We start from the raw sequence: 24,619 nt of genomic DNA, 5'->3' as shown, positions 1-24,619 counted from the left end.
GTATGAAGCAGCAAACTTTTACTATATGAGAATGTACACTTGAAGGTGTTTCCAGAGGAGAAAATTTGTTCAAACAGACCCAATGACCTACGTATAAGGGAAAACAAAAACGAAAATAAAACAAAACAAACAAACAAACAAAACACTGTGGAAGCTAAAAGGGGAAATTTTGAGGTGGGTCTTTATGTTTAACAAGCACTTAGAGCATAGAACTTCATGGTAGAGTAACCCTACAACTCAAATTTCACCTTTTACTGTCCTTCTGACACCATTTGGTATGCTGTGGCTTAAGGAGAAAGTTTCTTTATTCTTTTAATGCATGCCTCTTTTCAGCAAGCTCAGGAAAGCTTGTGTGCTTTCTGCTAGTACATGGCCCCAGGAGGAAGGGCAAGGGTAGCAGTGTTTCACCTGAGTTTTGTTCACTGAGCTTGGGGCTTACCTGACCACCAGAAAGAACATAGGCAATGTTCTTATTTCTAGCACTGTGACTGAGTTAAATAGACATGGTGTCACCTTAGAGAAATATGTAATCTATTGTTTTGAAGTAAATCATTGTTTTTTCACTGCAGTAAACAGAAAATCAACAGTTGCTGAAGAGTAGAGAATAAGCATACCTCAAAGTTTGAGAACACTGGTTGAAAATGTAGATATAAATGTAGATATGAAGATATAAAGAAACATAATAAAGAAACAAATACCTCCCCCCCAAAAAAAAAAAAATAAAAAAAAATCAAAGCTTAGTTATACCATCACTGCGAGTGGAAGAGTCTGCATTTAAAAAGCCAAATTCATGAGGACCTTCACAAGGCAAATCCTAGTAGCAAAGCAGTGTAGGGTAGGGCGGATTCAAAATAAATAATGAACTAAAGCTAACACTTGAGAAAATTTCTTTACATTCACAGTAATATCCATCAGATCAAAATCTCCTTTTTTGGTCAGCTTTGCCTCAGGTAGCAAAGTTTTTGTTTATTCAGACAACAGTTCATTACCTCCAGGGGAGATGCAGTAAAGTAGTGTCTTACTGAGCTTTTTCAGAGCATTCTAGAAAATGAACCTCTTCATTGTGTTGACCATAATAAAAAAACCTTGCACTGAGTGTCATTTGTGGTATCAGTATTTTATCAATTAAACATGCATGTTGCGCTTGTTATGTATGATTATTGGGCACCCAGGTTAGTACTAATACTACTTTGGAAATACCTTTATTTACAGACTTCTGTACTAGAACAACATTCATGTAGATGAGAACATTGTGTTTTCAACACTTTTTCTGGCAGAAGAGAATTCCCATATGCTGATGGAACTTTTTGCTTTGATCAAGAACAAAATTTTTGCTTGAGACAAAAATAAAATATTTAGTAACTCTAGCATATGTTATAAACAAAACTTGTGGCTTTTGGTCAAGTAGTTTTATTTAGTTATTTATTTATTCTGTAAAGCATTAGATTAATTTCAGTGTTGTAAAGCCAGAAAAAATCATAAAGTTACTATGCTTATATATTATTGATTATAGTCTTAAAATACCAAAAGGTTCAACAGAAAATGAATAATTGGCCATGGACTCCTGAGACAGAGCCATTTCAGCTTTTTCATCACAAAGCTGCAGGGGACATACAAACTGGCAATACACAAACTATCTTCAAATCATCTTTCAAAGAGACAATCTGACTCCATCAAAAAAGGATCACAAAGAATTACTTGTTATCCTTTGGAAGCAAAATGAGTGTATGCTAGGAAAGTGGTATTTTTACCAACATTTCATCACTTACATATAATGCTTTCCCAGAGAAAGATATCTGCTGTTGTGCCTATATAATAAATTCTGTAGTAAAGTATGTTTCAAAGGTCAGCGTAAACTGCATGCTCTCCCATCCCTTCCCACCTGTCCCCCTGGGATCCCCCATCAAAATACCAAAGAACTTGAGAGAAATCATCAGAGACAGTATATCAATCAATCAAAAATGAAAAACATCTAGAGCTAAGGAAAGTCAACTCACTTAAATGAGAAAAAAGGGGTTGTTATATGACTTTAATATATGATTTTAAAACTGAAAATCAAAAACATCAAGTAGAATAAGTATTCAGATTCATCCACAAGGAGCAGTATTCTTCAGTGATAAAGTTCACAAAGTCACAGAAGGAAAAAATCAGTAACAGTTAAAGTGGATATTGTGTTTTGATGCTGAAATAATGTGAGTTTACAAGATAAATATATGCCTTCTTAAGGGAAATAGATTGCTTTCATGAAGTTCAACTTATTTCTTACTAGCTTTTATAGCACACCAGACTTAATGGATAAAATCTTAAATACTAGCTAGTTCATTAAATGTAAACTTGCACTTAAAGCAGGAGAACATTATAAAGCTTCACGTAGAAACCATGTTTCATGTCATGTTCTGGCATCAGTCCTACAAGACATTATATTTGACTTACTACTTAATCAAGGTATGGTAATATTAACAATATTGAGAAGCACCATGTTTTTTTGTAATTGTTATTTCTGTGATAGTGGGGAACAAAAAAAAAAAAAAAAGGCAAAAAAAAAAGCATCACTGCAAAGTTTGTTTAATTTATTCTGATCAACAGGACCATTGGAAGTAACAGCTCTAGTAATAGAAAATCCCTGGGGCATGACCATAGTTAGGATGCACAAAATGGGATGATTTGGCACAAATATTTGCAGTCTTCTGGGATATTTCTGCTGGCTTGGAGACAGGGCAATGTGATTTGCTTTTGCAAGGTAGACTAATTCAAATAAAAACCATTTTAATATGGCTAAGTGCAAAGCTACAAGCATAAAAGGAATTCAGAATTGGGAGGAGGAACCGACAAAATTAAAGACTCCTTTGTAATGTTGTAACTAAAAAAGCCAATACAGTCATTAGCTGTATTGATAGGTACGGGAGATAGAAGTAGCAGAATGATATTTATTTCTCTATATGACATTTTTATGTCAAGCTTAGAATTCTGCAGATATTTTTGATGCCCTCATTTTTAAAAAAAGATACACAGAAAAACTGGAAATAATGCAGAAGGGCCATAAAAAATGAATCAAAGGATGAAGAAAAAGCCTTACACAGATTTAAAAAGCTTGAACTATTCAGTCTCTCAAGCAAGATGATAGATGAGTTGGTCACAAGGTAGAAGCTCTTTTATACAAACAAATAGGCTATTTAGCTAAAATAATAAATAGTATCTCCAGCAACTGTATTTAAGCCCTGTAGAAATGGAAAGCCTGGGGGCATTTGCAGTCCTGGTCAGGAGACCAGGACAGTGTAGACCCTTTCTGCCTCTGGAAGAGTCCTTTCCTTGCAGGAGAAAGCTCATACTGATGTGCAGCCAAGATGGGACCTGGGTGTATCCATCCAGGATTGGAAAGATGCAGAGTGACTGAACGCAGGACTAACCCAAAACAGACAGTCAACAAAATTGTGTGCCAATCAGAAGAACATATCATCAAGAATAGCAATGATTTCTGAGTTCAGATCAGGACTAAGCATTCTTCTTCAACACGTGCTCTGCTGAGCCCAAGCAAATGGACTCATGGTGTTCAGCATCCCTGTGGCTGCCAAAATTTTAACTGAACAATCTGCTTACCTATGTGTTATGGATAACCTGATAGTCTCTTTTGTACACAAATACCAGACATTTATGCACAGATGTTGCTAAAGGTATAATTTGGAAACAATTAAACTGCAAAATACAGTTAGGAAAACAATCTGATCAATATAACTTATATTACTGTAACAAGCCAAATAAATTGAAGTTAAGACTAATTTCCTAGGGCTAAAATATGTGCATGTGATCAAAGGACCTTTCTTACAAAGAAAGCACATAACATATACATGCAAAATGAGGATTGTTTATAATTTTCACAGTTAGAAGTGTCACAGCTTTAATTCTTTAAGGCCCACTAACAAAACACTTAGCATTCCTAGTTGCTAGCTGCATTAAGACTGCATATTGAGTACAAGATTTTTGCAATCTGGCAATCAAGTGCTGTAACTTTTTATGAATGTGTTTTCAGATCTATTTCATACAATTTTACATTTTAATCCTAACATTACACATTATTTTTTTGGTTAGATCTAGACAAAATGATGTGCTTTGTCTCTAATACCAGATACCTTGAATCAAAAGGGTAGTTGACATGGCCTGTGTGAAAGTAGTTGGTCAAGTACAAATAATTCATCCGGTTTAGGCTAAGAATAAAACTGCTATACGCAACCTCAGTTCGCCATGGATTTCAAGCCTGGAAAGGAAGTGTTAAAGCAACCTAACATCTGACAAAAGTCAACTGCATACTTTAATCATCAGTAGAAATATTCAGTGTCAGAAGGAGTGCACAGAATGAACCAGAGCAATAGAGAAAGGAGTGGGAATCAGGGCTCTTACATAGCCTTAAGTATGGTTCAAAGTTTCCTTTTTTCATAATAAGCTGTGGAGATTGCCACAAATAAATGCATACTGTTCTGGATTGTTTTTCACTTGGGCAGATAATGATAGAACAAGAAGGAATGGACTTAACTAAAAAAGGGTAGATTTAGATTAGATTTTAGGAGGAAATTCTTTACTCAGAAGCAGGTGTGGCACTGGAACAGGTTGCCCAATGAAGCTGTGGATGCCCATACCTGGAAGTGTTCAAGGCCAGGTTGGATGGGGCCCTGAACAACCTGATCTTGTGGGAGGATGGTGTCCCTGCCCATGGCAGGGGGGTTGGAACTAGGTTATCTTTAAGGTCCCCTCCAGCCCAGGCCATTCTATGATTCTATGAGAAGTGTTTTAATTTTATATCTTAAGAAAGTTTTTTAACCCTAAGATGGTGTAAAATATGTTCTCAGAGGGGGTTACAACAAAAAAAAATCACTATTTCAGCTGTGCTCTCTGTGTCTGACTTAAACAAACTTGCAACTAGTGTTTGAAAAGATAAACAAACAGAAATAGTAACAGTAACAGTAATAGTAATAATATTTATATTTATATTTATATTTTAAATATAATTATATTATATTTAAAATTATAAATATATTATTTATAATTATAATATATTATTTTAAATATATTATATTATATTATATTATATAATTATAATTATAATTATAATTATATCATAATTATATATAATATATATCATATAATATATACAATATATAATATATATAATATATATAATTATATCATAATTATAATTTTAATATTAATCTTTTTATCTTTTATCTATTTATCTTTTATAATTATAATTATAAAAGAGCAGTGATAAGCCAAAAAAAATTGCAAGAGAACTTCCTGTTTTTTCCATAATATGTGATTATATATATATATATATGAATTTTCTTATTAGGCATTTCTAGCATGTGGCAAATAAGCCTTACAGTTCCTACACACATATAATGTTCTTTTAAAATTATTTCAATCTAAGTCATCTGTGTTTTCCCCTCCCTGTTTCTGTAAATCATGATACTGCAAATGCAAAAGGCCAAGTATAGCTCAGAACTCGATGCACACCTTCTCATGAAGCCATAAGTTTTACCACAGTGTTAGCAAGCAAGTATCTCTCTTGTAGCAAAAGAAAGCATCTCATATTAAAAGATTTGTAGCCTAAGCACACAGATTCAGAAAAGCCCTGCTATGTCTCCTACATTTAGATGCATATCTGGACTGACACAAACTGCTGAACTCATGATATTTTGCCATTATTAGCTTGTAGTTTGTCTACACATTGCCTGTGGGTTGAGTCTTAGGTCACACTGGTATATATACACATGATGACTGTTTGTTCACTTTTGCTATTTAAATAGTCATAATGGCAGAGCATTACCTTTTTTTTTTTTTTTTTTTTTTTTTTTTTAATTTGATGCAAGAATGTGTGACAATAGGCACATTCTCCTAGCAGAGAACAGCAAAAAAATATTACTACCTTGTTCATTCTTTCTTGGCAGCAGATGTTTCTCTGTATTTAGAAATCTTTTGAAAGAAGAGAGAACTGCACACAAAAGGGTAAGTGTCACATCATTTCCTCTAGCAGTCGGGCCCTGGAACAGGAGCAGCCAGTGCAGCATGAAGGAACCTCTGTGTGAGACTGCGTGAGACTGAGACCCCATCTCCGAGTTGAACTGTCTGATCAGGGTCTGCTTATTCAGAAAGAGTTGTCAGCTGGCTTTAGAGCTGTGACAGGACACCAGCATTTAACCTTTCTTGTCTCTAGTCAAGTCTCAGAGTTCTGCATTTTGCTGTTTCCTGACATCTTTGACCTATAAATTGGTTTTGACACAGCTTCATAAAAAGTACGGAAAGCAGCAACTTCTGGAAGACCCAGTATCTGGCTACAACTGTGAAAGGCACTTTGCTTTGATATGCCTATTGTAAAGAAATAGTGTATTAGACAAACAGACATAGAAAAATACTTTCTTTACAAAAACTTACATATGAAACAAAGTTAGGAAAAGCATTTCTAAGTCATCTCCCAAACAGACATTCCTGTTCATTTCTGCCTGTACACAGACAGATTACAGAAGAAAGTCCCAGTTCAGCTCATGTTAGAGGCAGAGATGGCCAGGCACTGGAGAAACAGCTCAACCCATCTTCTGTGATTGTTAGGCTCCTCTCCAAATTCCCACAGGTTTGAAATGCCAAGTGGTCTGTCTAGGGGCAAACTCCATTACTGACTCAAAAGGTCAGCCACGTCACAGCATGAGTCAAAAATTAACATGCCTTTCCAAAGCCAACTTCTCCAAAAGGCTGCTCATTAAATGGTTATAGTCACACACACTCAAAGGAGGAAAAACAGTGAATCTCTTCAGAAGAAAAACAAAGTCAATGACTACCAATAATATCCAGTATGTTCATAGTACTCAGCTTACCATGGCCTTTCTCAGGACTGGAACAACTTCAGCTAATGGTAGCAAATTCACCTAATGCTCTACTAAATAAAACTTTTTCCCTTTCCCTTTCCCTTTCCCTTTCCCTTTCCCTTTCCCTTTCCCTTTCCCTTTCCCTTTCCCTTTCCCTTTCCCTTTCCCTTTCCCTTTCCCTTTCCTTTTCCCTTTCCCTCTCCCTTTCCTTTCCCTTTCCCTCTCCCTTTCCCTTTTGTTATATATGGAGTGGTAATTCACGTCGAGAAAATGGTTGATATTAATAAAGAAGGGGGAGATGTGGGAGTGTGGCCATGGGGATCAGAAAGCCCCTTGGTTGATGATAACATCAGACTCTTAACAATGAGGCCATCAGGAATGTAAAAAAAAAGTTTAGAGGGAACAAAGAAGGGTGATTCCGGAGACGCCATGCCGTCTCAGGTTTCTTGCTCTCCAGCCATTGAGGCATGGAAGTTTCTGGGTGTTTGCTGTTGCTGTTATTTGCAAAGTTGTTTGACCAATTAAAAGTTGTTTTGAAAAGAACTGCTGTGGGGAGAAGGGTATAAGAGGGGAGCCTGTTCTCAAGATAAAAAAAAAAAAAAATAAAAAAGCAAGACGATGTTAAGTTATGTCATCAGTTAAGAAGCAGAAAGAAGAAATGAAAGGGAACAGGCTGGCAGAATGGAGACCAGGACGGGAACAGGCACATTGATCGCCTCATGAAGATAGGTTCTGCCAGACTCAGCAAATCACTCAGAGAAGCTCGTACAGAAAGTCGCTGGAAATGGGCGCACTGGAGCTGGTAAGAAGCTCAAGCTGAGAGAAGCAGACCCGTGCACACAGCTGCCCCTTGCTGGTAAGCAGTTGCACATTATGGGGAATCATACGTCCTTAGAAACAAAGACTGTCCTGGTAACGTTACAGGTTATTCTCCTTATTGAAAATCAGACAGTTTATGATCCTGAAACATGGAACCAAATTGATGTCAAGGTGTGGGACTCTGCAGTGGGATTGCTCTGTACCTGGCGAGCAGTCTCTGAAGCCTTAAACAGCCCTGTGGGGCCACAGTCAGAAACGTGTGGCTTGCCAGACAGTGAGGGAGCTGCGGGCTCGTCCACTGATCCAACTGCTATGCCATGGGCCCCTCTGCTGCTACAGCCATCGCAGGCCTTTACTGTTACGCCCCCTGCTGACCGGGACGTGCCTTTTGACCCAGCCTATTGGCCTTGAAAAGGAGATGGATATATGTAAAGCAATGTTCTGTATACTTAGAATATTTGCTGTTCGTGTGTGTGTTGGTGGAGTGTAGACTCCCCGCACACCCAGCGCTGTTTACTTGCCTTTTATACCTTTTATAAGTATAAATATTACAAAATTCAGATTGAGTTGAGACTTCATCTATAACACTTTCTTTTTCCTTCTTCCTTCCTTTTTATATATATATATATTTTTCAAATTTAATTCTACCAAAGATAAAGAATCTAATGAAATTCACAAAAATATTGTTTCTGAATTACTTGAATTATCTCCCTCTCACTGCTTATATTTCATTATCATAAAGTATTTTCCTCTCTCTCTTTTGTCTTTCTCACCATACCATGCATGCCAAGGTAAGCATCACATGAGTATATTCACAAGAGAAACTTTGAGTTCAATCAGCAGGAAACAAAAATTACACTGACAAAATATATGTACTGGACAAACAAGGAATTACATAGTCAGTTAAGTGAAAAGAATCAATGAAATTAACAAGATAGATGATTCAACTCTGCAATTTTAAGATGTACCAGAACAATAATCTTGTCTTAATATCAAAAGTTTTCAGACAAAAGCTTTACAAATGAAAACAAACACCACTAGCAGAGGTTTTAAAGAGGTAAATGACAGTAGAAATGTATGTCAGTGGAATCATTTGTCAAGAATTATGGTTTCATTTCTGCCATTAACACTTTAAAAGGAATAATATCACCTCTAGAAAAAAAAAAAAAAAAAAAAGGATCATAGAACAGGTTAAAAAGATTGTATTTGTATCTGGCCTCCTGGTTGTAATGTAAGAAGTGGGACACCACAACACCTATCATTACATCTAAATTTCCCCAGTGTAATTAAAATCCATTTTAAACAAATTTGCAGATGCAGAATCTCTATCTGTACCTGAAAGAAACATTTGTCTTCCCTCAGGATTCAATACTGTGTAAATCCTCCTACAAACCATTACATTTATACCTCAAAATTGTATTTGAAAGATTATTGCAGATTTCAATAATTTAATCTAGTTAGAAATTTCATAGAAACATTCAGTCTATAAACATCTGATCTGAAAATAGTAAATATACTGCTGTATTACACATTGCTATTCTAAGATTGTTTAAAAAAGTAGGCTCAGTGTTTTTAATTAAACATTTCCATCATGCTGAAATGCTACAAATAATAATAATTAAAAAATAATACAATATTTATTTTTTAAACAAAATACTTCTAAAATAAATGTTTTGTTCAAAAACTTATCAAGAACCACTGAAAACATTTGTCTTTTATATGCCTTGATTTGATGGAATTTCAATACTTGTGGTAACTAAAATTGATAAAGGATCTCAGCTCTACTAGAAAAAGTCTTTCCTGACTCTGTCCACTGTGCCTTTTTTGTATATATAACTGTTAAATTCATTGTTTCTGTTCAGATCAGATTATTATTATCATTACAAGATAACCAAGAACATATTAGATGATTTTTGTATTTATCAGATATTCCCTGCAACTGTTCTGATCAAAATTTTCTGACAGCACAATTCCTAATGGATAGCCTTATATAGCAGCCTTACACAGCTGCTAAAGCACAAGCATAATGTCACATAATAAGGTCGGTAGAGATACCGACCTCTAAGATGCCATTCCCACCTTTTGGAACAATGTACCTTGATATAATTGCATCAGGACTTATATCATTTTTCAGATAGATGCGCATTACCACTAGTCTTTATTTAACCATTTTATTTGTCCACTAGCTTCAAGAAATTAGACTTATTTGTCCTCTTACGTTGATACTTTCTCCAACTAGAATTTGTCTGACAATCTTTACATTTCATGGCATATCACAATAGCATTAACACAAAAAGTCTCTGCAATATATTTAGTACTGTACAAAGAACTTCACAGTCTGATAAAATAAAATAAAATATTAATTTAATATAATATAGTATAATATGATATAATTAATATAAAATTAATATATAATTAATATATAATTAATATAATTAATATAAAATTGATGAAACTATGATATGATTTTGGAAAGCATGTCTTAACCACCATGCATCTTCTGAGAAGAATCTTTCATACTCGTATCAACACCATGCTTATAATAATGTTCTTCCACTGTAAGCAAAGGGATAAAAAGAAAACCTTCTTTTGTTTGAAGCAGGCTCTTGCTTTATTCTATGGTTCTATTTTACACCCTTTGCTGGGTTAAAAACTGTCTGGATGGACCTGAGAGTAGTGGTGAATGGAGTGAAATCCAGTTGGAGACCAGTCACCAGTGGTGTTCCCCAGGGGTTGGAGTTGGGGCTCATCTTCTTTAATATCTTTACTGATGGTTTGGACGAGGGAATTGAGTGACTCAGTAAGTCTGTAGACAATACCAAGTTGGTGAGAAAGTGTCGATCTGTCAGGAGGTAGGAAGGCCTGCAGAGGGACCTGGACAGGTTGGATTGATGGGCAGAGGCCACTGGGATGAGGTTCAGTATGGCTAAGTGCCAGGTCCTGCACTTTAGTCGCAACAACCCCATGCAGCACTACAGGCTTGGGGCAGAATGGTTGAAAAGATGAAAAGGAACCAGGGGTGTTGGTCAATGCTTGCCTGAACATGAGCAGGCACTGTGACCAGCTGACCAAGAAGCTCAATGGCATCCTGGCTTGTATCAGGAATAGTGTAGCCACCAGGACCGGGAAGGTTCCCTTGTACTCAGCTCTGGTGAGGCTGTACCTTGAGTGTTGTGTTCAGTTTGGGGCCCCTCGCTACAAGAAGGGCATTGAGGCCCTGGAGCATGTCCAGAGAAGGGCTAAAAAGCTGGCAAAGGGCCTGGAACACAAGTACTGTGAGGAGCGGCTGAGGGAAGTGGGGTTGTATAGTCTGGAGAAGAGGAGGTTCAGGGGAGACGTTATTGCTCTCTACAACTACCCAAAAGGAAGTTGTGGGGAGACCAGGGTTGGCGTCTTCTTTCAGATAACTAGTGCTAGGACTAGAGGGAATGGCCTCAAGTTGCACCAGAGGAGGTTTCAGTTGGAAATTAGGAGAAATTTCTTCTCAGAGAGAGTGGTCAGGCACTGGAATGGGTTGCCCAGGGAAGTGATGGACGTACCGTCCCTGGGGTGTCCAAGGAAAGGTTGGATGTAGTGCTTAGGGACATGGTTAGTAGGTGACATTAGTAGTAGGGTGATGGTTGGACAAGATGATCTTGAAGGTCTTTTCCAACCTTAATGATTTTATGATTCTATCTTCTTTTGTATCAAATATATTAATACGAAATAGTGTACTATATTCTGAAATTATGATCATAAAGTGTGAATGCTTCACTTGAAGGGACTCTTTAATAGACATCCATAAATGTATTAAAATAATACATAGCTGAGTTGAGAAATCCACAGCAAGTCAAGGGAACAAGGAGCTAATTTCTGTCTTACAAACTTCACTTACTCAAAAAGAAATCTAATTGTTGTGCCTAAGGATATTCTAAAAGTGTGTGAATTGTGGCTGTAACACATGACTAATACACTGTGGAATAAAGTGGCAGTAATGATCTTCAAAGAGGTTCAAGAAAATTATAATTTAGAATTCACCATATATTCTGTAAATGCACTAACTAGCTCACATGTAAAGTAGTACTGAAAACTCATAAAGTTTTGTGGTGGAATTACTTTTGTTGAAGTTTAGATATTCTAATGTATTTTAAGACATTGAAACTAGTTACCAAGCTCCCATTCCAGTCAAAGGAAAAGAATCATTGAGTAAATTTGCAGGGTGAAGCTCACTGCAGTTAGTTCAGACACTCTGGAACTGCCTTTTTATCGGAAAAATGTCACTTCTTATACTGTTTCCCATCAGTTTTCATCAATTATATAGTGTTCTGATGCAAATCCAGTGTTAATCCTTTCTCAACCCTTACATCAAGATTTTTAACCCTCTCTAAAATGAGAAGGTTCTGTTTTACTCTCTGATATTTTAGTGCCTTTATGGGTTGGAAAGCTGGGGAGGGCTAGTTACAAGAATTGGAATATTCCCTCTTTTTCATATATTTTATTTGTTTGTGCTACAAATTTCCTCTGTCTTTTGTTTCATTTGCTAACTTTCTGTAGGATCATAGTCAAATCATTTTAGATTTTGTGCCACTGGTGAGGTTTGGATGTATAGACACACTCATAGAACACTTTATATTTCTGAGGAGCACACCCTGCAATTGCCATATCAGTTGCCTTCATTTTATGTTGGTTTGTTCTTCTTTGATTCTCTATTTATGTTGCATTTACACTTTATTTCTGTACTTTTTTCTTCCAATATTTCTTTCCAGGTGCTTTCCATTTCACCACCTTTCTCAAGGTTTTCCACCAGCTCTGTTAACTTCCTATTCCTTTCCTGCCAGCTTAGGCCTCATTCAGAGTAAATCAGTAACATTTTATTAAAAATATGGCAATAAATTAAGTGGTTGCACAAAACGCCAAATATCCAAACACCAAAACACCTATATCACCAAACCTTGGCAGAGACCGTAAAGACATCTATTATAACCAGAACGGTTCACCCTGCTTTCTTTCTCTTCTGTTTCAACTAAGAATAGAGATAACATTTAAGCAAGTTATAATTTGATAGCAAATTTTAAAGTTTAAAACAATGATGTATAAAAAGAGTAGAAGAGATAATGCCTTGAGTAAACAGAGCTGCACTATATTAGGGCAGTAAAGTTCTTGGTTTCCATTCCTACTTTAAAATTATCTTAGTTCCAGAAAATAAAATAATAATAACAATAATAACAATAATAATAATCAACTCTAGTTTTATAGATTCATTGCTCTGTGGTCTGGATGAGATTGTCTCAAAGTACATGGTAAAACAAAGTGATAACTCAAATTTTGATAATCTGATATGGTTTTAAATTGTTCTAAATCAAGCAGCCTTGAGGAATTTATCAGTTAAAACAGTTGGGAGATCTGTACTTCAGCTCTTTCTTTGGTTCAGAACATCTATCTCAACTACTGGGCAGCACTGTGGGTAAACTCATCACAGTTGTATTTTTATTCAAACTTAGAGATTGCACTCAAGACCAGAAAGAGCCTGCTTAAAAAAGACTGCTTGAAAACACATATACTTGGTATGTTGAACAGCTGGCATTAAAACAGTATTTGAGAGACTAATTCTCATGAATGGAGACATTTTTATGCCATTAAATATGTGCTCTTAACATTTTATGTGTCAGGAAACAATTTTTATCACTGTAAAGGAAAACAATCATTATACAAGTTGGTCACCCCACAAAAGTGTGCTTTCCTAGTGATTCATAAATCGTAGAGTGAACTCAAAGAATAACAGAATAATTGAGGTTGGATGGTACCTCTAGAAATCATCTTGGCCAAGCCCCTGCTCCAGTAGGTCACATAAAACAGGCTTCTTGGGACCATGTTCAGAGGTTTCTCAAAGAGCTCCAAGCTACCAGTCTGCTATCAGACTCTCTGAGCATCTTGTGCCAGTGTTCAGTCGTCTGCATAGTGAAGCATTTCCTGACATTCACATGGAAACTCTTCCTAGAGGACTTTTTGCACATACTTTGTGTCTAAACAGATGACATGACAGATATATGGGTATATATTTACATTACATACTTGACTTTAGAAGGCCCTTACATCAAATGAAAAAGCATCAGTACAGGTAACTATGGACCTTGGTCAAACAACAGCCACATGACAAAAAGGAATTATAACTGTTAAGTAGCATACACTAGATCTGTACCATCAGAAAATCTGAGTGCTGTTGGACTATTTGATTAATCTGTATTACAGGGATAAATAACAAGCAAGGTATTGTCTACTAAATCCTTTAGGTATATGACATAATGACAAATGACTTTTAAAAGAAAGAGAAAAGTAACATAACTAAGTGTACATAGGTGGACTGAGAAAAGAAAAAAAGAACAAGTATACAAGTTCCTAGGGAGCTAGAGGAGTTAGAGAATTGATTCTTACACCCCAGGGAAAGAAATATCGACATGGATTCAAAATGATGAATGATGCAAAATACTGAAATAAGACCTGATGAATTCATAGCTCCTGTCAGTGCATAGCCTCAAAGCAATCAAATTTAAATGAAACAAAAATATCCCACATATTTACTGGCTTTTGATTTGGGGGAGAATAGGGGAGGAAAAAAAGGAATTTAAAAAAAAAAAAAAAAAAGGATCAGAGATATGAAACGAGCCTTTTGTTACCACAATCAGCCAAACCAGAATCTTTTTTTTTTTTTTCCTCCATGTGTAGCAGCTTGGAGCTATATTACTAAACAGCTGTTACAGCACTTCTAGCTGTATCAGAAACACAAGAAATAAAGGGACTGGTCGTGAAGCTAATAAAACCAGTAGAGCCATTTCACTAAAGGAGGTTTAAAGGAGAGAGAAAGGAAATTCACTTTTGGCACCAAAAAAAAACTCATTTACTATTGCAAAGACAAATTATTTCCTTCACACACACACACACAAAAGTGGCTTAATGGAAGTACTGTGTCCATCCATATCTGTGCAGAACTTGCATGTCTGTATGTTTAGCCCCATATAACATATGGGGCTCTTGCAGTCAACAGCCTCTTCAGACCAGTGAATACTTGGATTGTCTCTGTGACACTTCACATTAGGAAATTTTGATCTGACCAAAATCTTCACTGCGTTGCTTTTCTGCAGAGAGGATCCACCCACATCTGCAGACATGCTCATTTGTGCATGCATCTAAGACTGAGGCAAAATCATGTTTAGTAGGACAATGTTCTGGTTTAACACAACAGACAACTGAGACACCACCATGATGTTCTTTCACTCCCCCTTTTCAGAAGGGAAAGGAAAGAAAACACTATGTGTCCCCATCTGCCAACATTCCCACCTGGAAAATAAATAAACAAATAAATGAATAAAAACCAAAGCAACCAACCAGCCAACCAAAAAATAAACACTTGAGGTAAGGTGTGGTTGAGGTAAGAAAAGGAAGACTACTCACGAGTCACATTCCTGGGCAAAAGAGACTCAACATAAGAGATTAATGTTAAATTTATTGCTTATTGATAACTGAATAGAGAAATGATAACCAAAATTAAAAACATCTTCTCCCCATCCTCCCTCTTCCACATCCATCCCCCAAGCAGCGCAGGGGAACAGAAAAATGGGGGCTGTGGTCAGTCCCTGAGGCTTTGTCTCCGCTACTCCTTCTCAGCCACTCTGTGCCCCTGCTCCCCCTGGGGTCTCTCCCAGGGGATGCCATCCTGCCCAAACTGAGCCTGCGGGGGCTGCCCACAGGCAGCAGCTCTCCAAGCACTGCTCCCACACAGCTCTTCCCCACTGGGTCCATGGATGCTGCAGGGCTGCTTCTCACTCCTCTGTCCCAGCTGCTGTTGCACAGCAGTTTGTTTTGTTTTGTTTTGTTTTGTTTTGTTTTGTTTTTCCTGAAATCCGCTCTGCCTGAGGCCCACCCAGCATCACTCCCTGGCTTGGCTTTGTCCAGTGGTGGGTCCCTTTTGGAGCCAGCTGGAGGTGGCTCTGCTCTGACATGGGGCAGATGCTGGGCTCTGCTCACAGAGGCCACCTTTGCAGACTCCTGTGCCCCTCTGCTACCAAAACTTTGCCATGAAATCCCAGTGCAGACAGGATTTCATTTCAGTTGACAAAACAAGATGATAAATTTTTGCAAACAAATTCAGCTATTGGGAAAGCCTGCAGTGGAACAAATGACAGCATAAAAGCAACCACTGTACCCCAGAGGCAAGGAGTTTCTATTCTTTTATGTGTTCAGCACTATTAGAAAGCAGGAAACATTGGGAAGTTCTGCAGTACCATTAGCTGAGGCCAAGCAACCTTCCCAGGGGCACATTCTCCCAATGTCTACGTGGGCAGTTTGAGTCTGGGTCATTAATGTCACTTGGCTGAGTTATAGTAACTCTCTTACTAACTGCATTTTACTGTGGCAAGCATTTCATCAGCAATATAAAGCAACCTTTTTTTTTTTTTTTTTTTTTTTTTTTTTTCCTGTCTGATGCAAATTGCAACAAAAGAAGACTTGGCTAACGATTAAATAGATTTACCACCAATGGGAAATTTCAAATGCTTTCAGTGATAACATTTCATAACATTTTTGTTAAGTTTTGTAACCTAACAATTGTCTGATAACATTTTAGACCTTCTTTTAAAGGATTCTTGTGGGTTTATTAGAAAAACAGTTTTCAAAGACTTAACCTAAAGTAATTGAAAATTTAATTCCAGCAGAAATAATTGATTTTTATTTATTTATTTATTTATTTAATGCACCCAGATTATACAAATTAGAGGATGGAAAGGTAAAGAAAGAAAAATAATTCTCAGTTACTAATGCCTTATATTCACAGCTCTGCAAATCTCATTCAAATGCGTTGTTATATATTTTGAATGCAACTTCCTACAGAAAATGCATTCATCTGTTTTTACATAGTATTGGCAATGGGTTATTTAGTTTGGGAACCAAACTTCCTTTATTACTGTTACTGCACTTAGCCATAAAGGCTGTCCTCTGGCTTCCTGAAGCCATTATTCTCAGTTTAGTAGAAAAATTTTTGGTTTTCATTGCAAAAATAAACTAGTTGCAGTAATGGCACAAGATAAAATGATGTAGTGCATGTTTTTGTAAACTCCATTGTAACCTGAAAGTCAGTTAATTCAGGACAGATAAAAGTACAGTATAAAACTAGATGTAAATTAAAAAAGTGGATAGTCTTCCTAGCTTAGAAAAACAATAGCATATAAAAATATTCCTGGTAGAAGATTGTTTTATGAAGTTTAATGAAGGGGAAATTATTATTTCTTTTTGTATTCATACATTAAAATCCCCATTTTTCATATCTCCATACATCCCATTAACTTGACTGGCAGAAAAGTAGGAGCAGAGAAGTAAAGACAATCTTATCAGTGAGGCTATAGAGGGCAAGCATATCATACTGCTCATTGATAAAACATATTACATCCGCAATTTATTTTTTATTTTTTGTTAGCTTTTTTTTGTTGTTGTTTTTTAGCTTAATAATAACAGGGCAAGGTCAGTACAGGACTTAATTTGACATTTACAGAGGCAGTAACAAACTTGCGGTTGTAGCCTAAAGTCCATTCTCATTGACACCAGGTTAAGTTCAAAGGCATAGAAACAGGAGGACCACAGCTATAGGAGAATCAGGTACTCAGGTCAGCAGAGGGAGCATAAGGTTGGGAAATATGACAAAAATCATAACAACCCTGCCCTGCTCTCTTTCACTACTAGCTTCTATACACCAAAAGAAATCTGCATTAAAAATGCTGTGTTATCAAAGCTGGATACAGAAACAGAGCACAGTATTTGTTTCCAAAATTGTGTTTTATAGGAAAGAGAAATCTTCTAATTTGTACAAGCTGACCCAGCTATCACACTAAAGATGCAAGAAGACGTAGGTGTTTTCCAGTTTTCCTTGTCCATCAAAAAGGAGAAAACCCCTCAACTGAGCTATAATAACAAGACCCAGAAGGAATGGCTTGTAGAAAAGAATTCTGAGCAAACTCATGTCTACACTGTGCACTAGAAAGGTAATTTATAAATAATAACCGTCGTTGGGTCCCATGGGTCACAGAGATAACTGTCACAGACTGCCTGAGGTCCCATAGCTGTAGAGTAACTAGCCTAGTGGTTGCTTGTAGTCTACTGTTTTTCTGTGCAGGCAGACTTTGAGAATGGAGGGAGAGCTCCAACACAACACATATATTCCACCAGATTTACTAAATCCAGGGAAGAGAAAGGGGAAATTTATACAGGCTGATTTCCCCACCATATTCATGTTTCTTTTTAGTGGATTATATAATAAATATAAATTTAATAAATTTAACTCATTATTGAATAATCATGTAGACATGCTAATGCTCAAGGAAAAAACAACAACAACAAAAAAACAATACAGGCATGCATACATACATGTATATGGCCTTTATCTATCGGCTTTTATGTAGAATGAAGTGGTTTTATGAATAATGCAATGAAATTGTATTATTCATTCCACTTAGCGTGGCTGTGGATACAGGAACCTACTCCTGAAAGCCTCCAGCTCATCTAGACTTCACAGATGCTATTGCATCTTTTAGGTTGATAAAAATATGTCTGATTAGGATATGAAAGCACTAGTATAGCAGTATATTTTAAAAGTATAAGTCAGTCTAAATTTACTTTAAAACAAGTTACTTTTCTTATTTTCTTGTGATGTCTCAGAATCCTGGAAGAAGAAAAGAGTTGAAAAAATTGTAATTTTCCTGACTTTAACCTTCTTTTAATGTTACTGTCATGATTCCTTTCCCTAGGGATTTCCACAACATTTGACATGCTTATATAATTCTACTAGGTCAAATTCAGATTTCATTTAGCTGCAGTAAATTCTTAAAGTGAATCCTTGCCACATCAAAAATCAATTATGAAACTTTTATTGACAATAGGGAACTTAAGACAGGCACCTAAAGTGCCTGTACTTGCTTTTGTTGGAGTCACTTGGGATGTAAATTGAGCTAACTGAAAACAGCTTAGCAGTTGTAGGTTTGAGCAGGAAAATACCTATGATCATACACCGCACTTACATGAACTTTTCCATTCTGTAATAGCAGTTTACTTAAATGTCATTAATATCACATTATTTATACAAAACTGAAAAAAATTACAGATAAGATTTCTATTAAATTCTAAGGGAAAATTGTCATTTACTTAGTTAACAATTAACACACACTGATCTGAGTATGTCTTATATGCCAGATATGGTTCTCATGTTCACTATTCAAATAATTTATCAAATGTCTTCTCTTGAAAGATGATAGTTTTTTTTTTACTAAAGCATAGTCACAAAGACCTAAAATGTATTTTTAAGATTTTAAAGTGCTTCTCTTGCTTCAAACAAGTCAAATTCCCCAAGGAGAGGCTGAAATTATACAAGTCCATCTACTGATTTTAATATTGTACTAGCTGGAAGCTAGACTAAATTAAGCTGAATAAAATTACCTGTATATTTAGTACCTCAACTTTACCTTTTAAATGTCCCTGCAACTTCCACAACATATTTACTAAGGTTATAAAAATATACGGATGGGTAGATAGATAGATGATAGATAAATAGAGAGACAGACAGACAGATGGAAACTACACTGGCATTTTTGAACAACAACATCAAAAATTAGCATTGCTTAAAAATTAAAGTTGGTTGTTGGTTGTTTTTGTTTTTTTTGTTTGTTTGTTTGTTTGTTTTTGTTGTTTTTTTTTGGTACACTCATTTTTATCAGAAAAAAAAAAAGTGTTTTCTAATCACATAACAGCAATGATAATTGCAGCTTGACTTGGAATTCTGATGAAATTCAGAAAAAGTAGACTATAGCTTTATCTGTCATATGTGCTCTGACGTGTAGAACTAGTAAGGTGAAAATACAATAAAATTTTCCGTTATTAAAGGGTGTGGATATACTGCTCTCTGATGGAATACAACTAGCATCTGTCATATATTCTTTTCATAATTTTATTTATTTACTTTGAATGGTCACCATAGCCAGAAAATCTGAGAAGTGTAAAACACTTCCATGTGATAACTGTTGCCAGTATACTTGCTACTTGTAATGGTGATTGTTTGATAGAACCAATCCAAAAATGCCAACTCTTTTTTCCAGTTTTATCTACATGTGTATGTAATACACTTGTTACATACTATCCTCTTAACTTTATCAGATTATGTGATCAAACTGCTTCAGTCCAATAAAAAGGAATTTCCCAAGAAAAAGCAGAAACATCTTAAAAAAAGCATTAGTCTTGACCTTCTCCAAAGTTAAATATCCAGTTTTATCATTTTTTGGTGAAACAACTAAAATTAATGCAGTTTTTGCATGAATAAAACCATATAGAGCAGGGTCTGTGCAAAAAGAAATATAGGAAAAAGCAGCATATTCTGAGGGAGAATTTCAGCTTTCTTCTAAGATGTAGTAAGGACAAAGAAGTAAGAAAAAAAAAGCATTTTGTTATGCTCCTTATTTTTGACATCAAATCCTAGCAACACATATATGAGAAAAGCTATTTCTATAAACAGCTCTAAACCAACCCCCCTATACTGTTCTTCTTCAGAAATAAAGCTCAAAATATAATGCATGTTGGTTTCTGTTCTTGTTTTATCCTTTAAGCCTGTTTTCCTAGACAAGAGATAAAAAGTATTTCATTTTTGAGGAGAATAGGATGCTTTTTCTTTTTTTCTTCCTAGTTATCAAGTATGGTGGTCCTTAACTAAATTCTGTTGAAATAGATTTACATATTTTAAAGTGATACTTCTCCCCTACCCATTGTCATTTTTGCCACAATGTCTCAATCAGATATATCCCTTCTTGATGCAAAAATACCTCTTAATTCTTTAGGTACCCAGTCTCATAAAAGATTCATGACAGCTCATGATACACCAAGAAGCACAGCATGCATTTTCACCACATAGTCACATCCAAGAGGCCTCATAATTAAAGCCAGAGCTTTGCACTCTTGCATACATCTCACCCAACATTTGGTTCCCTCCGAAAAGGATCAGAAACAAAAACCTCTTAATACTCTCAGGGGTGTGTTAATGCCAATAAGAGCTTCTAGTGATAATCATGTTCAGAAAGAACGTTAGTATTCTAACAGCAGAAACAGAAAAGACACATCTCTTTATCTACCAGATCAGTAGATCTTTCACTACATCCTGTAGATGAGCTTGTCACAAACTTCTTTGTACCTGTGCAGAAGATCAAATAGGGTCTTCCTGGAAAAATAGCTGTTGCACATATATAATATGTGTATTTATAAACATGAAGTGACCTAGAATCACTATCACAACACACTCATATTATGCTTTCTAACTGGTTTACTTTACTAAAATATGCCATTCTTTATTCTGACTGTCTCATAAAGGATCTGAAAGCCATTCTTCTCCTTTTCATGTTTCCTGCAAGACCCACCTGAACAACAATTTACAATCAAAACAGGAGAATGTGTATAACAGCTTCACTTAACAAAATTCTGCAGTACTAGTTCTAATATAGCACTACCTTAAAGAGAAAACAACAACAACAGCAACAACAAACTGTTTGCCCCCAGCTTTTGGAAGAATAAAGGAAACTCTGGTGTGACCAATTTTCCTATCTGTTGCTGTATTAATGCCCAACAAAAATACAGCATAAGAAGTCTCCTCCAGAGTTTGGGAGGCACTCTCTGCACTTTTGTTTAATTGCTTCCTTGGTGACCTTTCTTTGACTCAGTGTCAGTTTCATGACAATGCATCCCTAACCACTGAGTTCAATTATGAGGCCAGAAATAATACTACACAGCAACTCAGAGCATGCAGTCTGTATTAGGGAAGAGAGAGCATTTCAGTGTTCTATTTCTAGGTGAACTTCAGCTTATTACCAGTTCTGTCTTGCCCACTGCTGTCTTCTACACATTCCTGTTGCCTCTCTCACACCTACTCTAGGGTTCATGAGGCTCGGCAGCAAGGCCAATCAATCTTTTCTTTTTTCATCTTCCCCTTGAGAATAAGCTTCTGCCATTTCAGGTCATTTATCCAACTGACCTCATGAACTCAGAATAAAAAAAGAGAGTTTATGACCTTTGTAAGAAGGAGCAGGTAACAGGAGGATTACAAAGACATTGTGAGATTATATAGGAGGAAATTAGAAGGGCCAAAACACAGAGAGAGCTTAACTTGGCCACTGCAGTAACAGACAATATATATTTATAAATTTAAAAATACATAAACAAGAAAAGGAGGACTAAAGAGAATCTCCATCTTTTACTGAATGTGAGGAGAAACACAGTGACAAGAGATAAGGATAAAGCTTAATGCCTTCTTTGCCTCAGTCTATTAGTAAGACTAATTCTTAAGGTACCCAACCTGATGAGCTGAAAGGCAGAGGCAGGGAGCAGAATGAAGCCCTTATGACGCAATAGAAAATGGTTAGGGACCTACTATACCACTTGGACACCCATATGGGGCCAGATGTGATCCACCCAAGGGAGCTCAGGGAGCTGGGAGAAATGCTTGCCAAAACACTTTAAATAATTTACCTGCAGTTCTGGCGAACTGTGGAGGTCCCAGCTGACCACAGACTGGCATGCCTCAAGTGTCTGTGCAATGTCCAAAGTGTCTATGGGTTGAAACTGTAAGCAGAATTACAGCACAGTCATTGCCAGACTACTCTAAGCATTGAGAATCAGACTGAGGAAAGCAGAGAAAATGTCTAACATTAGAATTGTCCTGAGACATTAACACTTGTTCTCTGTGTTTTAACTATACTGCCTGGAATTTCTTTTGTTTCCATTGAGGGTGTTTGCTTGTCTTATGAGACTCAATTAACTGCCCAGGCAGAAAAACAGAAAGTCAGTTACGATATTTCCTGTAATTATGAGGGGCCATCTTAGAAAAAAGGAAGGATGCTTCAAAATGTTATACAAATCACAAGATAAAGTAGTATGACACAGAAAGATTAAAAATGCTGAAGTATAAATCATCTCAAAATCTTTATATATTCACTGAGTGGCTTGGGTTGGAAGGGACCATATTGCATCCGACAACTAGAACAGGATACTACAAATGGCATTACATGATCTGGAAATGTTTTTACAGTCTTTGGGTCTCTGCATACAAGTAGAAAAATATCTACCAACTACACTGTGAATGTTTCTAAAGTTACTTGCAGGTATCCAAAGCCTGCAGATGGAGTTCTGCTGTGGTGTCTGGGTGTGGACTGAGAAGCAGTTTGAAAGGTTATGCAGTGAGCAGAGTAGAAAAGACAGTCTGGCAGCCACTAAGTTCTATCAAAGTCACTAAAACAGAAAGGAAGGAGACAAAAAGGAGGTTATGCTGCCTCTCCCCACATATTTTTAATTACTACTAACATCTAATTTACTGGGATTTGCCTACTTCTATCAATAAAGAACAAATTCTCATCATTTCTTCTCATCTTTTGCAAAACTAATTTTTAGCTACCTAACAACAACTTGAAAGCAAAAACTCTTTTATCATTTTCAGGGTTTTGACTGCTTGAATCACTATTTGACAACTTGAGAAGTGGGAGCTAAGTACTGGTGCAGCTGAAAAATCCTGTTGTCCAAGGTTAAATGTGGGTGGCAGCAACAGACTCAAAAAAGCTTCAGAAAATGACTATGGTAGCCCAGGAGTGATGTTCTTTAGATAGGCTAGTCTGAGTGTAAACCATTTGATTTACTTCACTTGCATATGCAGGTAGGTCCAGAGACACATCTGGACAAGGACAGGCAGAGCTGAGGTTGGGTTTAGGTCTGCAGCAATTTAAACTCAAGAGGAGCTGGAATATGAGCAGACTCTTATGATTTGAATTTACCATGCCATGTGAGTAAGTCCTCAGTAAGTTAATTCTTTCTAGTAAAGCCAGGAATTTGTGTGTGTGTTTCTGCCGCATAAAAGCAATAGAAACCAGCTAATAAATAAATAAACCTTAAGAATGCAATTTGACAAAGTGAAATTTAATATTTAAAATTTTCATGCAACAGCAGTTTCTATGTAACGCCTACACAAGTGTACATGCCAAAATTTGAGAAAACAAAAATGCTGATGCCTGTTTATGAGTCAAATTGCATAGACACCTCTGTATGAGTGATACTTTTGGGCAAGACCCTCCAAGAGTAGCTCTGCAAATTAGTACAAATCCAATGCATTTTTCTACTATTTCTGCCACAGCACTACCTTTGGTCACTTCTTTTTCCACCCAGGCACTGTGAAAAATAAATTTTAATTAAAAGCTGCTAAAGGATCCTTTTTCTTTCTTCCCTTGGAATATGTTCATGCATATATTTCCTCATTCAAAATATTCTGACTGGCTGATAAATACTATCAGAAAGTGAGTATCCAGTCACCAATATTTGCACTAAAAATGTGATACGAAGATTTACTGTCCCATGCAAATAGCAGTACAGACACATTTAAGTGTTTTGTGAAGTTACAGTGTGCCTTTTTTTTTAACAGCAAGTACAACTGAGAAAACCTGTTCTCTTGGCATTTATTTTCTAAGTGATAGCATTGCAAAATAATTTTTTCAAGTAAATTATCCTTGATGGAGGTTTTGTTTGTTTGTTTGTGTTTTTTGTTTTTATTTTTGTTTTTTCTGTCCTCTGAAAAACCTTTATTATTGCAACTGTGCTAGGTATACCAGTGGAAAGTACTATTTTAATTCTGCTCTTGAATAAAACAGAGAGTGAAATTAACTTCTGAACACTACATATACTTCATTAAACTGGTATACTGGTAAACTGGTAAGAACTCCCTGCCATTACAACATTTTGAAAGAAAAATTGCCTTATTGATCTTTATTCACAGAAATTTCAACCACATGTCTTTCACTGGCAAGTTAAAATCATTCCATACAATTTCTTATGCAGGAAACAAAAGTTAATGAAGTACTCAGTATAATATTCAGCATCTTTAACAGCTAGAAATACAGAAAGGTGATAGTGTCACT

This window comes from Netta rufina (assembly GCF_964035555.1).
Source record: "Netta rufina genome assembly, chromosome: Z".
Taxonomy (NCBI): Eukaryota; Metazoa; Chordata; class Aves; order Anseriformes; family Anatidae; genus Netta; species Netta rufina.
The sequence above is the reverse complement of the archived record's forward strand: the minus strand, read 5'-3'. Positions refer to the sequence as shown.